Source organism: Bos indicus x Bos taurus, chromosome X, assembly GCF_003369695.1.
Source record: "Bos indicus x Bos taurus breed Angus x Brahman F1 hybrid chromosome X, Bos_hybrid_MaternalHap_v2.0, whole genome shotgun sequence".
Taxonomy (NCBI): domain Eukaryota; kingdom Metazoa; phylum Chordata; class Mammalia; order Artiodactyla; family Bovidae; genus Bos; species Bos indicus x Bos taurus.
In genome coordinates, this window is record NC_040105.1 from 59565304 (window position 1) to 59571437 (window position 6134).

The 6134-nt window shown below is 47.2% G+C and overlaps 1 pseudogene; it reads left to right on the forward strand.

Annotated features, from left to right (window-relative positions):
• Window positions 1-2409: 2409 nt before the first annotated feature.
• Window positions 2410-5101, forward strand: LOC113887499 (annotated as a pseudogene).
• Window positions 5102-6134: the final 1033 nt, after the last annotated feature.

Consider the following 6134-nt stretch of genomic DNA (forward strand, 5'->3'; position numbering starts at 1 on the left):
GTTTTATATCTAAAATTTAAACCAGACAGTGTTCAAATTGGCTCTGCTGACAGGAGTTGACTGACTGATAAGATGTTGTCCCAGCAGGGATTGTCTCTCTGGGGAGGTGAGGTCTTCTCTTAAAGCAAAGAAAGCCTTCATATAAGGGATTTTTTAGGCTCTGGGGATCAAACTTATCCCAGGTTTTCAAAATACAACTCAAAAGGGTGATTCTGGAACTGCTAGCTCCCATCTGTAAGAGAGAAAAAAGCGATGCCCAGTTCCATGGCTTTTTTTGTACTGGAGGCATCCCTCTCTGCTCTAGATGGGGGTGGAGAGACAGGTGTTCCACCCAAGCTTCCTTGCTGGCTGGAGTTAACCTGTCCCTTATGAATGCAGGTTTCTCATTACTGTCCCTTCTCGTTCTACCACGGAGGTGGGGTGGAGATGCAGCAGGGATAGACCTGATGGCATCCCAGATTGATGTTCAGTTCCTCACCATTAAAACCTTGGCTTGATTTCCCTTTTTCTCCAGTGCCATCCAGGGTGGAGCAGAGTAGTTTTCTGGAATGCTTTCAAAGGTAAGACCACCAGGTGAAGCACCAGTCCTGTATGTGTCTGTGCACATTCCTGAGCATATCCTTGACTGCAGTAGAAGTGGTAAGTCATAAAGGGATGAACAGAAAACCCAAGATGTCCCTTCTGAGAGTTGCCACATGCATCTATCTGATAACAAAAGAGGTGATGAAGGGTCAGCCTGTGAGGAAAAAATAATTGTTCACATTCATGGTGTGTCAAGGTCAACCTTTCTATTCCTGTCCAGGAGATTGTACAAAAAGAATATCTAAGGATGAGACAAGAGCCAATGGAGGGCTTTCTCTGACCCACTAAGAGCTAACACTACCAAGGGAAGAAGCCAGCCACATTCCCAATCTGCCCAAATCTGGAGTTCCCCAATCTGTGTCCTCCAGAATCTCATGCTGACCAGCAATGCTTCAATCCATATCCATATAGTCTGGAGGCATAGTCGTGACAATAACTTGCTTCTGGGTCTCTGGGATTAGGATGGTGATTTCTGGTCTGAGAGATGTCCCTGGAGCTAGAGCTATAGCTAGCTCCCTAAGTGTTCCTGCCTGCAATGTCCTGTAAAACTTGGAATGGAGTCGGGCTAGAAAAACACAACAACAGCATGGATTGCAAGTCCATTGAAAATCTACAACCCAGCATACTAGGTTAGTAGCTTTAATTCCCCAAGCATTTATGAAATGGTCAGACAGCCCAGGAAAAGCTGACTGGGGAAAAGAAGTTTGGTCCATAAGCTTCTGAGTTAGTAGAGACTTTACAGGAAAAGAGCAAAGGAGTCCCAGCTCTGAGTATACTTACCTTGTCCTGTATATCCCAGATGAGCTCTCAAGATGATAGCTTATGGTGAATGGTGAACAGTGCTGCTGGATTCATGGTCACTGAAGAAGATTTAACTCCAGGACCAAAGACAGTCTCAGTCACTCAGAGCATTGTGTAGATTTTATTTAAAGTGAAAGTTCCAGAAAACGCTTCTGCCATAGATATCAGAAGGGGGTAGGAGAGAACCCACCTCACTAGCTAAGGGAAGGCCTTATATACTTCTCAACTTGTTGCGGAGAATAGATAAAAAAATATCTCAAGGCTGTAAGAATTTTTCCCAGACCCTTTCCTATAACATACATCCTGAGATGACATCAGCACGAGATTAGTCAGAAGGAACAGATTAACTCAGAGATCCAGCTGTGGAAGATTTTGCCCAGAGGTCCCATGACATACATCCAAAGGTACAAAAAAAAAAAGGCATGTTACTGAACAAGAGATAAGGCTGCCTACCAAATCTACTTGTCTAAGGCAAAAGAATGTGAAAACGAAAAAATGTTCATCTCCTCCTTACAGGGGCCGTAGGCTTTCACTGCTTATCAACCTGCCAAAGTTAACTCTCTAGGATGGAGATGCCTGACATGAGGCACTGCACAAGGCTTTAGGTTCCCTGTCCCAGGGAGTCTGTGCTCATCCCACCTGGTCGAGTGGTCCCTATGCTGGCCAATGCCAGCATGCTGCAGCTTTGAATAGGACAGAATGTTTGCAACCCCATGGACACTAGTTTGCAAGTCTCTGCTATTCATGGAATTTTTCAGGCATGAATACTGGAGTGGGTTGTCGTTTCCTCCTCGAGGAAGTCTTCCCAACCCATGCCTCATGCGTCTCCTGCATTGGCAGGTGGATTGTTTACCACTGGGAATATTTGGGAAGCCCCAAACATTCTACTTAGGCAAGGTCAAATGACCTGAGAGACTTACCGTTTTCAAAGTTTCTTCCCTTGCATTGTACTTTCCTTGTCATTGAAAGGTCCACACTCTCTCTACACCGTATACTTTGTTTAGCATAACACTTGTCAGTATTTAATATTATTAATTTCCTCAAAAATCAAAATCCATCTCATTCATTCCTCATTTCTTTCAGTGTTTAAGTTTGTTACATGCTTAGCTGGTGTCTAAAATAGAGACAAAAGCAAAGACTGGGCACACATTGCCACTTTTATCACAGAAAATGTTTTGACAGCCGCAAATGATGGGATAACCTAAGAAAATAATTACGGAAATTAAGGTGCATAGAGCACAGAGCTGGAACCAAGACGTAATTATCCAAAAAAAGGAGTGATCAGTAATTATGTCAAATGGGGAAGAGGAAATGATGTTCTTAAGATTCATGGGGAAAATTCATACACAAAGTCCTCTGTTCCACCATTATCCTACGAAGGGAGCCGCAGAGAAATCATCCCTGGAGGGAAAGATACACAGAGTGGAATTCCTGGTACAGAGTGCACTTATCCTGTGATGGGGAGTGGGAGGGGTAGGGGAAAGCCTCGTGGGTGTGGCTTTGCGTGGCGTCCAAGATGACGTCACAAACATCAGCCGTATCCAACGACACCGTGGGCTGAGCTAGTGCCAGTGGCGGCTGCGTCTGGTGAGGAAGCTTGCCCTCTGTACCCCTGAGGTAAAAGCCATGGGAGCAGTCAACAGTCAGATGCCCTCGAACAGAGTGGGGCATGCCCCAGAGGAGCCAGGTGCCCCTGAGGGGGAGGAGGAGGCCGAGGAGGTAGCAGTGGCAGTGATAGAGGAAGGGGAGGAGAGCGAAGAGGCCAGACCCACCACTAGCCAAGGGCGCCACAAGCGGAAGACAGGCCCAGAAGGGCAGCTCACAAAAGCGCCTCACAGGAAGCGAGCAAAAGACCGTTTAGAGTCCGTTTATAAGACACTTTTTCTGAGAGGAGAAGGGAGTGACGTGCAGATCCGTGCCCTGGGGGAGGAGTGGAACTTGCACAAGGTCTACTTGTGCCGGTCAGGATACTTTGCTAGCATGTTCAGTGGTGCGTGGCGTGAGACAACCATGGATACTGTAGAGTTGCAGATGCCTGACGAGAACATTGATTGTGAGGCACTGCACGAGGCTTTAGGTTCCCTGTACCGAAACTCTGTGCTCATCCCACCCGGTCGAGTGGTCCCCATGCTGGCCACAGCCAGCATGCTGCAGCTGGACAAGCTGATTCAGCAGTGCGGAGAGATAATGAAGGAGACGGTCAGTGATCAGACCGTGTGCAGCTACTACTGCTCTGCTGAGAGCTACGGACTCCAGAACATCAGGGCCATGTGTCTTCAGTGGCTGCTGGACAACCTGATGACCCAGCATAGTGAGGAGGTATTGAGAGAAGTTAGCCTGGATCTCATGAAAGAGGTCATTGCCTCTTCAGAGCTCTTCGTGATGGAGGTAGAGATGGATGTGTACACGACGCTGAAAAAGTGGATGTTCCTGCAGCTGCAGCCGACATGGAGAGGCCCCCGCAGAGACCTGCTGCCTGACGCCGACTCGTGGTTTGCCAGGTCCAGGCAGGAGTCAGAGGGCACCCCTTTCCTGGAGACCGAGCAGGGCAGAGCCTTCGTGCCAGCGTTCCAGCAGCTGCGGCTTGCCTACATGATCTGCGACCTGCCGTCAGCACGCATCATCGACCAGGATGCACTGATCCCTGCCACGTGGCTGACCCCAGTGTACAAAGAGCAGTGGCTTGCCCTCCTCCGGGCTGAGCAGACCAGAGACCTCGGGCCCGTGGATGTCGTCGTGTCCGACCTCCAGAGGACCAGCATGCGGTGCGGGGGCCAGCTCCTCAGGGATAAGCAGTGCAGCTGGCGGTGGGCAGGCTTCAACGTCGGCTGGGACTTGGTGGTGTGCTATGCCAACCGGCGCATCATTTTCAAGCGCAGCGCACTGAACAAGTCCTGCGGTCTCGGGGTCAGCTTACTCTGGCAGAGAAAGGTCGCGTTCCGCTTGCGCCTGGCCTCCTTGGACAGGGCTGGAAGAGCCATTTTCCGGAAGGAGACAGAACTCCAGGTGCTTTCCCTGGGAAAGGATGAAGAGCTAGAGGTGGTGAATCTGGAGAACGAAGATGTGGTTTTCCCCATATATGTGACCTGTAATTTCCTGTACCTCCCCAGAGAGGGGCGTTTTCCTGAGTGAGGACTCCTGAAAACAAAATCTCAGAGAGGTGAGCAGCTCTTTTCCTGGGGTCAGGGACGACCAGCTTTGTCCAGATGCCAGCTCCTTCTGCGGGACCAACCGGACTTGCCCACCTCTGGTGGCCCACCTCTGTCAGAGTCTTTGTTGAACTGTAGCTCATAATACTTGAGATTGTTTACCTGAGCCTATGAAGAGGAGAAATTTTAAAGCCCTGCTCCCCCAACACCTTTAGACCTCATTTGTGCTGTTAAAGTGGCAACCTGTCCTCCTGGTTTACCATCCATCAATGCCCCCTCCCATCATTTCTGCAAAGTCAAAGGCCAGTTGACTTTAGAGAGAACCTGTGAACCTACCTACTCTACTACTGTTGGGGAAACTCTTTTAAAATATGCATTTCCTTTAGCTTGATTAAAGGAATGTTAAAGAAACCGTTTGGTTTCTCTTTCAGTTCGCGTGTTTAGAGCCACTCTGCCCCACTCATTACCACTACTACCGCTAGCTTCCTTTGGATTGCTTCCCTTTCCCCATTCCCTGCCACTGAGCGTGTAGTACTTGGTTCCCATGATCTCTCACTCTGTGAACGCACCCAGGCTACACTGATGATCTTCTCTTTATTGGTTGTTCCTCAACATTCTTAGGTTAGTTGATTTCATATCGTATCTTGATGTTACTTTGGCTTTATTTTGACTTTCCTAGCATTTTAACCCTAGAAAGACGCCTCAAATCTTATACAACCCTATATTGGGGGTGGAGTGGAAGGCGGCAGATTGATGCTATGAGGACATCTCGGTACTAGACAGACTTTTTCTGTGGCATACAGCCATGAATTATTTATGCACCAGAATGCACTCTCTAAGCACGCTGATGGCCTTTGCCCTTCAGAAACATTTGACGTTGGAATTGTACGTGGAAAGACTCTTTCCCGCTTAAAAACAGGTCTGGTAACCTCTGGAAAGAAACGCTTTTGAATTATAATGGGAATTATTTGGCATCTGGAAGTGGCATCACGAGAAGTCCACACTAGTAATCCAAAGGGTAAGATAAAAAGTGTTTTTGTCACAAAAGGAGAAGCACACTAGTCACGATTTGAATTTGTTAGTTTCTGATTACTGTTAACTTACAAATTGTCACCATCCCATTCCCTCCATTGAGTCATTTTGAGGTCAAAGAATGGAAAACTCTATTTAAGAATCCATATAAATAATAAATACATGCTTGGAAAGAGTGTGATAAATTAATACAAGATGAACAAATAAACCATAACCTTGACTAGATGGACCTTTGTTGGCAAAGTAATGTCTCTGCTTTTCAATATGCTATCTAGGTTGGTTATAACTTTCCTACCAAGGAGCAAGCGTCTTTTAATTTCATGGCTGCAGTCACCATCTGCAATGATTTTGGAGCCCCCCCAAAAAAGTCTGACACTCTTTTCACTGTTTCCCCATCTATTTGCCATGAAGTGATGAGACCAGATGCCATGATCTTCGTTTTCTAAATTTTGAGCTTTAAGCCAACTTTTTCACTCTCCACTTTCACTTTCATCAGGAGGCTTTTTAGTTCCTCTTCACTTTCTTCCATAAGGGTGGTGTCCTCTGCATATCTGAGTTTATTGATATTTC